We start from the raw sequence: 9,058 nt of genomic DNA on the forward strand, positions 1-9,058 counted from the left end.
GTCAATGACAGCAAAGAAGATGCAGTAGGAACACTCGGAATAGGTAAGCCGCGTATCATCCACCGCCATGGTTGTCTCAAAAAGCAGGGCTTTGCTTGTTTTGCATGTGCGGCTGCTGCTTTGAATGTAAGAACTAATTAATTAAGCCACAGTGACCAGCTAGAAGATTCGGCCAGGTATTAGTGCTGCCGTTTATTTTATGTGTAATTAGTAAAATGTCCGTACATTATAGCACTTTATAATTTTTTTCTGTTTTTTTTGTTAGAAGAGGAAGAGGAAGAGCAAGAGGAAGGATGTGTTTTTTTGTTAGAAGAGAAAGAGGGAGGAGAGGAACCATGACGAAACTAGTGTTTCATATTAATAGAGACTTGCGTGTCCGCTTTCTTGGCATTTCTCAGGCTCAGTTGCCACATCGCAGGAAACTACCTATATACGCACACACGGTTAACGCAGCACCCGTCTTTTTTTTTTTCAGAAGAAGGACATCATACTGCTGCTGTTGGTTTGACGCATCAGATCCTACCTTCCCGTTGTTTTATTTCCATGGACTCATGGACCATGTGAAAGCGATATATGAAGAATTCATGGCCGTGTCCGTGTGGCGGCGAAATAATCAACCTCCTGCTGGTGCAGCTCATCAGGAGCTGGAGAGCCCGATCCATTAGCGCGCACCGTTTGAACACTGCTGCGGTATTGTTCTGGTAGGTAAACCGTATGGGACTAGCGGAGGACATCTGCAAGACAGAAAACAAACATCAACGGCAGCAGATATATCGATTCTCACTAGCAGAGAACTGAGACAAGATTGAATGCGTGCCAACCCATCTTTCACATACCAATGTGCAAGTGAATGAATCAGGGTGCCGTCTAGGGATGAAAATGAAAAGGGTAAAACTCGAATTTCGGAGATGTTTGAACTTTTATGAGCGGAGAAGCTGAAAATGGTATTTTGAAAAGATGGAAATGAAAATGATAAAATTATGCGGAAACAATTTACGCTACTTCCGATGTTATCAAGTTTTTTCGTTGTTTAGGCCGGTAATTTCGAGCAGTAATTCTCTAAAAAAAATTACCACGGTCCAACAGTCTACAAAACAAGCCAACAGACGTCCGACGGGCCTCCCGACTCTTGTGTGTTGTATCCCAGGCCGTGACCCGTTCGACTCCTATGTGATATGTCCGACTCGTGTTAATTTGTACCGCATATTTTTCCAGTTTCTGATTGACGAAAGCTAAAAGAAATTCTACTGGTGGGTTGGCTAGGGATGTACTTTTGGCTCTTTTGTCCTAGCACTAGTGAGAGAAGATATGCTGTATAAAATCTTCTATTCATGAGAACATGACGACATGTCGTGGTTTAGTTTAATTTTTCACCTCCTTCTCCAGCCCGGTCCTTATTTATCTCTGTAATTTTTCTGTGTTGTGTGCTTGCCTCCTCTTGCTCATGGTACATTGCTCCTCCTGGTGGCCCGGCAAAAGAAAAAAATTATCAAGGTGCAACAGGGGTTTGTTCTTCAATTAACTCCGTAATGCTGATCGACATGCCCAAGTGTCTGACCTTGATCTATTGTTGTGTTTGATAGATTGAGCAGAGGAAGCTAGCTAACGTGAGTGTTTGGTATTTCCTCCTACTTATAATGAATTGTGAAAAAAACTTGATTGTTTTTCTCCGTTTGAATTATCGATTTCTGATTGATACCGTATGTTTTTATTCTGATGACACCGTTTTTGGTGTTCTCTTATTATCGACATTATATTCTTTTCTGGCATTATTATTATCGATTTTACTTTCAAACGAAAATATAAAATTAAAAGTGATTTAGGTCCTATTTGATCGTTTTCGAACCCTTCTCGTCTCTAGTGCGGTGTGCTCGTCTGTGATAAAATAAAAACAGCTTCACCGACCGGCGCAGTCAACCAGTTCCACAGTCGGCATCACATACCAATTATTCAACCTGGCAACCTGTTGGCAGCGAGGCAAGAAATGCCGGAAAACAAAAATGCATGATGTTTTGGACAAGTTTTCAATTAATCATATATATATATATATATATATATATATATAAGCATATTTGGTACTTCCGGAGTATGTACTTCTACATACGTATCTCACTAAGTAGGTATTTTTTTTTTAGTGATTTGCACATATTTTTTTAGTGTATTACATTTTATGTACAAATATAAAGGTATTATCAAAATCTAATATAATTAATGGATTTCTTTTCTATTTTTTTATATAGTTCATATTGAAATATCTTAGAATGAGTATATAAGTATACTTATAATGATAAAGGAGTATATCTAATTTATTTATATAGTATATCATAGTAGAAGTATGTACAACTGAAGTACATACTAGTTTTCATATATATATAAAAGCATGAAATGATACAACCAGATATTTAGCCACAAGCACGTGGACCATTACTCTATTTGTTAGTAGAAAACATGGACGTACCTTACAAAAAAAAGAACAGAAATGAAGGGAGTAACATTTTTTTTACCAAATCGTGCACATAGTAGCTGGACAAACAAAATGTTCTTAACAGCTATATCCAAAATACCAAAACTGTGGGTACTAATCCAAAGAACCTGTGCGTTCTCGATCCTTGTTATCAAACAAATCAGACGAGACTAACTAGACCATCAGAGCTGACACGGCGGGCACGCCGGCTACCGCGCCGCTGGTGTAACGGCGTGGGAACCGAGCCCGTGGGTGTGGCTGAGGATGGAGTTGAGTCGCTGCAGCTTGAGCTCCTCCCGGAACTGCCGGATGAACAGGTCCGCCCGCGCGTTCAACTCCGCCTTCCCATTTAGCACCTCCTCTGCATCCCGCCCGCACGCGCGCGCGCGACGCTTAGTGGCCTTCGCCGGCTCCTTCTTCCGCGGCCTCGACGATGCAGTAGTGGCCTGGGTAGCCGCGATGGCAGCAGCTGCTGGTACTGACGGTGACTGCTGTGAACAACGCTGCTGGGCCAGCGCGTACGCCTCATCTAAGCTCATGGACTTCTCCTGCTCCTCTGCCTTCGCCTTGTTCCCCTCAGTCGCCGGCTCCGGCGCGGTCTCCGCGTCGTCCTCAGCTGCTGCCTTTGGAACAATCGCGCTCGGCGGCGCAGTGCACGCCGCTGTCGCAACAGGAGCGCTAGTGCACCCTGCCGTCCCACTTTCCCAGGCCACCCGTGGCCACGGTTTCGGCGGCTCGGGCGCGTCCTCTGACTCTCGCGGGCCGTAGTAGTATTCGGAGACAGCCCCATCGAGCTCGAGCGTCGGCGCTGTGACGCCGGCGCCGTACCCGGGGGCGGGGTGGGCAGAGAAGATGGTGAAAGACCGGAGCCGATCCAGTACCATGGACGACGCGCTGCGGCAGAGCCTCCGCCTGGACGGCGCATGGCCGCCCTGCCCCCAGGACATGACGGCGATGGCGCCGACAATGGCGTTGAAGAAGATGAACCACGCCGCGGTGGGGCTGAGCCACGGCGCCAGCGGCCACCAGGGCAAGCACTCCATTGCCATCAGAATCCGACCAGCCAGCTAGCTCCCGCCCTGATCTGCCTCTGCGCGCCTCTCCTATGGCTTCTCTGCTCTGCTCGGCAAAGCGTTGGGTGAGCTGTGCACGTATATATGATACAAAAGAAGGAAAAAAAAAAGGGAAAATAATCGAAGTGAGAACGCTGGGAACAGGTTAGCCGCGTACATCCGCCGCGATGCATTGCTTTGCCTTTGCAACCGTTGATGCATTGCTTTGCCAAAGGCGGCAGCAACCAGCGAGAAGATTCGGCACCGCTGCTTTCTTTACCTCCCTCCAACTCCGACACGCGCGTTCTGGTTCAGGTGCTGCTTTGTCCGCATGTTCCACGGGTTCTTCAGTTACCAGGATGCTGCGCGCACGCAGTTACCATCAGCCGTCTCCTCCTCCTCCTCCTCTGTGTATCTTACGGAACGTCGTCTTTGTTCAGATCTTCTCTCCCCTTTGATCAGAGCTTTTGTTTATGCTCTTCTTATTTTACTAGTACTCATCGAGATCTGGCTCGCTAGCATAAGGCTTGAACAGTATTATTAAGGTGGGTGGGTGGTCGGTGGGGGACTAGCAGAGTACATCTGCAGGGCACAAGTAGCTACTATACGGCATCAATTCCGGCCTAATCCATCTAAAAAAACACATGCCTGGAAACAAATACACTTGATGTAACTAAGGACATGGTACTTTAGGAGACAATGAAATTGTTGTAAACGATTTCACCTGCAGATTGAAAGAATGTAAACGAGTCACCAGTTTGGGGCTAGGGGCTCGAAAATACCATCATAACTGGGAAAAAAGAAAATTTGCACCACTTACGTAGTGATTCAGAGATATAGTCATCAGGCAATTCCAAGCAGGGATTTCAATTTTATTTTACATTTTTTCGTTTACCGTCAAAAGATCGAAATTCATGAAATTTCGGTCATTTTTTATCCTCTGCTTTATAGATCTCACATGTCAGTGAAATAAAATTTCGGAATTAGATATTTCATCCCCTCCGAAATTCCGTGAATTTGGGCGAAATTTTAATCCCCGATTCCAAGTGACTCCAATTTCAAATATATTAATTAAACATATTATTTTTTCTAGCTGCTCTCAAAACCCAACACGTATTGACGTATACTGAAGTTTTATTGTCGTTTTTTTCTCAGCTCGTTTCTTCATCCATACATACATATATTTTGTGCTGTGCGTGATTAGTGTTAGCTATTGGTTGTCGTTAGGAAAACGTGAGCAATTGTTTAGTCCTGGTGATAAGCGCCTCGTGGATGCCGAGGCCACACAACTAGTGTTTCCTGGTGCTCCTTTAATTCTTTCTCTTCTTTCTTTCGGGCGCCTTTCGGTGCAGAATGTAGCACTGCAAAGAATTAAGTTCTCCACTTAGTCCTTCCCTTTTTTTTCTTTACAGAAAGGCTAAGGTTATTCTTTACATATACTAACGGATCATCCTTAATTGGTGCAGCACGGCTAATAGCCAAAGTGATGATACTATTTTTTAGCCTCCTAGCACCAGAACCAACAGAGGCATGCCTTGAGTTGATGACGGATAACTACACCTCATAAGACATAACGACACTGAGATTGTTAGACATCTCATGCCTAATGGTCACAAAAGGGTTATGTAAGTCCTAGTTTGTCTCGTGTGTGTTCTCTATGTTGTTTATGTTCATATGGTGATTAAATGCGCAAGTTGGTGAAAGTTGCAGATAATTCGATATGCTCTTTCTTTCTCTAATTCTGTACTAGTTTTTCTTACTCTTTTGGCTCCTTCGAGTGATTACTCGAGGGACATGCATCTAATGTCTTGTTTAGTTGAGTTTTCAGGTATGAACGGACATACATTCATTCAGTCTCGAGGATGACCATAGCATGTGTTAATCAGTTTTGCATCTACTTATGCTAACTTTATTTCTTCGATAAGGGAATAGTAGGCAGTAGCATATTAGACAAAGCAAAATAATAGTAGTGTTCACAGACATCCCAAAAATATGAATCAGATTCAAGTGTTTCAAGTCTTGCATCACGGACCATTAGCTAAGGACTGCTCTCACTTTCTCTGTCAGATAGGCTAAGCCCTAGAGACTCGACGAAGGCAGGGATCAATGGTTCAATGTTTTTCATAATTTCTACTGCATTCTCTGCAGAGCATCCAAAACCCATCATCACCACCGAGGTGTCAAGGTTGGGACGTAACTCTTGAGGAGACCAAGCATAGTTTTGACACTTATAGTTGCCGACTGGCCCATATGGCCAAAAGTCTGCTCATTCAGCTCTTGAAGGGTCGTGGCCGCAACGTCTCGATCATCTTCAACTTTCTTCAAAGCCTCGACCACATTATCCCGATTGGTGACTGTGGTGTCTCAATCAGTCTCCACCTTCTACAAAGCATCAGCCATGGTTTTTCGGTCGATTCTGGCCTGCTTCAGGTCACCTTGGAGCTTCTCCAAATACTTATCTTTATTCTTAAGGGTCTTTGAGTACTCATTAATGAGGGCATCTTTGTCCCTTAAAATGGACTTGAGAACTGAAAAGGAAAGATAGGGATCAGTTAACGAATCATTGGTAAACGAATCATTTACTGGCGATCAAGGCAAGAACTAACGCTCAATTCTTTCCAAGATTGTAGCAAGTTTTGCATCCTTTTCCATCTGGCAGTTCCTATGGTTGACTTCTGAATACCGAGCCTTGATAGCACCCATCTGGGCACTCGCAGCTTTGAAGAGGTCCTCCAGTGCCGCCAAAGGGTCTTCCGTTGAGGTCGAGGCCAGCGCCTCAGCTTTGTTGGTTTGCTAGCTTGACTTAGAGACATCCGATGAGGATTTCTCTACTTGGGGAGACGATGGTGGAGTAACTACGGAGTCCAAAGCCGGGTCGACGACCGGGTCACTTGTGATTTGCTCCTTTGATTTATCCAGAAGTGATAAACTGCAATGAACAGGATCAAGACTGGAATGAAAGACTACCGAACAGGGCAAAAACTCAAATCTAACCTTTTGTTGACTGGGATAAGCAAATTGACTTTCGATTTCTGTTTCTTGGTCACTCTCTTCCTCAATATACCGGTGGGAGGGTTCGGTGCCGTTGAAGGGATGGTCAAGAGATCTGATGAAGCCAACGCATCTGCAGCATGTAAAGAGTCAGTCAACAATAGTTTATTTTCCTGATCTTATTGAGTGAATCTATAAAAAGAATGACCAATTAAAGGGCGATGACTCGATAGGAGTTGCCTCTTTGATCGAGTCATCAGTTGTGGCGGTCTCTCGAGGTGGCAATTGCAAGGATTCTCCAGACGTCCCCTGAAAAAGGCCACCCACGCAGACTTGTTGTCAGTAGAACGGCCAGAAGAAGAATGATAACTCAAAATGAGTTACCTTTTCAGCTGAGTGGCTTGGCATAGCGGTTAGTTGAAGAGGTGATTGAGGGGGCACACTCGTCGTTCCCTGAAAAAGTCACCCATTCAAACCGAGTGTCGATAGTTATTTGCTTGATAATCAGGAAAGCAGAATAATAAGTGGTTCCAGTACCAGAGGGCTTCTCCACTTGCGCTTGAGGGGTTTCGGGTTATATAGAGGATTGAGCGATGAGGTCGATCTCTTTGGTCGAAGAGACCCCTCGGCCTCTTGATTGACTGACTTCTTCCCCTTATCGCTAGCATTGGAGGAAGTGCTGTGAAGATCAAGGACCTCGCCGGTGAGGATGTGCTCATGGTGGAAGACTGGAGGCTGTAGACAGAAAGATGAATCAGCTCAAATAAGTGATAATCAGAGCTGCCTTCTTATCTAAAGAATTCCCACCTCTGGGCGAGGATTCACAAGGGAGTAGGGCAGAATGCTACTTTCTGAAGCTTTGTTAGAAAAAAGCTTGTTCAATCGGACGGTAAGCTCATGCGAGGATAGAGCTGAAACAGAAAATATGAGTTATTCAAAGAAAAAAAGGCCTTGACTCAAAATCTTAAACTCCTTATCCTTTTTGTAATGAAACTTGACATGTAAAACCAACCGGCATGTAATTAAACTCCTTATCCTTGTTGTAATGAAACTTGACATGTATGCGGTGTATATATACTATGACGAGACTTGATGTTTTATAACTTAAATTTATAAGTGCTTGTGTATATATGTTGCGATGAAACTTGACGTCTCGTGAATTAAATTTAAATGTGTGTGTCTATAAATATTTCGTATACTATTGTTTTCAAATATTGGTGGCAACCCACATGTTTTGAAAAGGACGGGAAACACCTATCAGTGCCGATTGGATCCACGAACCGAAACTGATAGTGATTTTCAGTGCCGATTCCAAACCCGGTACAGATGGTCACTGACCATCAGTGCCGATTCATCAGTGTCGGTTCAAAACCCGCTACTGATGGTGATTTTGAATCGACACTGATGAGGGTTTCTGCAGTAGTGAGCGCTCAGGTGATTTTGGAATACCCTAAATATTTTACTAAAATTAATCAGGGGCAAAGGACAGCATTGTTTGGAAATAGTCGATTGTCCTCCTCCCATTACTCTTCCTTCTGAAGGTGCTTATTGCACGCAGCCGTGGTGCGGAGGCAGAGAGAGGTGAACCGAGGTGGAGGAGGAAGGCCGGACGACCCCTAGGAAGTCGTCGATGATGTTGTGGATGCTCATCATCGGCCCGGTTGGTTAGCGTTCCTTGGCGATCTTTCTCCTGCACTGGCTCTCTCTATCCCCATGACAAACCGGATGTGAGATCATGTGATGAATCATTGGCTGTTGTAGTAAAATTGGCAAAGGAAAAATGTTAATTCTTAAATTCGCAATATGATGTTGCTTAATATGCTTTTGGTAGCATAACATGATTTGTGTTTTTTATATGTGCAATATAATTGTGTGAGTGGTGTTGTACGGATTAACGTGAGTCAAGTTTGTGAAACTTGTGCTCGAAGTTTGTTGTTGGTTTTTTGTTCATGTGCAGGTGTGTCCTGAGGCAGAACGTGGTCGGTGACAGGGACTGAGACTAGGTTCCGGGAGAAACTGAAGTCAAGGCAGTCAGGAGGTCACACGGGACGTTCAGGCTAGGAATACTACACGTGAAGTTGTAGTCACTGGTCGTGGTCACTGGATGTGGTCACTGGTCGTGATCACTAGTCATGGTCACTGGTTGTGGTCACTGGTCGTAGTCGGGCTACGGTCCAACTAGATGAAGATGTGGTCATTCGAGTACATGACATGGTGAGGCTGCGGTCCGACTAGATGAAGATGTGGTCGAATGATGTGGTCATTCGAGTACATGGCATGGTGGGGCTGCATTCCGACCAGATGTGTGTGTGACATGTGGAAGTCACATAGTCCTATTCCATAAAGAGTCAAGGTCGAGTCGGGGAAGGACGCGGGCTGGTTTGGATTTGGTTATGGAAAGGATGTTAGTTATTTTGAAGTTCATGTCCTGTTGGGATACGACTAGGAAAAGGACTAAGCCTGGTATTGGGCCTAGTAGTATAAATACGAAATAGTTGTGGCTCATGAAAAGATAACAATAGAGAGAACAACCTAGAGGAGAACCTAGAGT

Source organism: Phragmites australis, chromosome 16 (assembly GCF_958298935.1).
Source record: "Phragmites australis chromosome 16, lpPhrAust1.1, whole genome shotgun sequence".
In the NCBI taxonomy this organism is placed as follows: Eukaryota; Viridiplantae; Streptophyta; class Magnoliopsida; order Poales; family Poaceae; genus Phragmites; species Phragmites australis.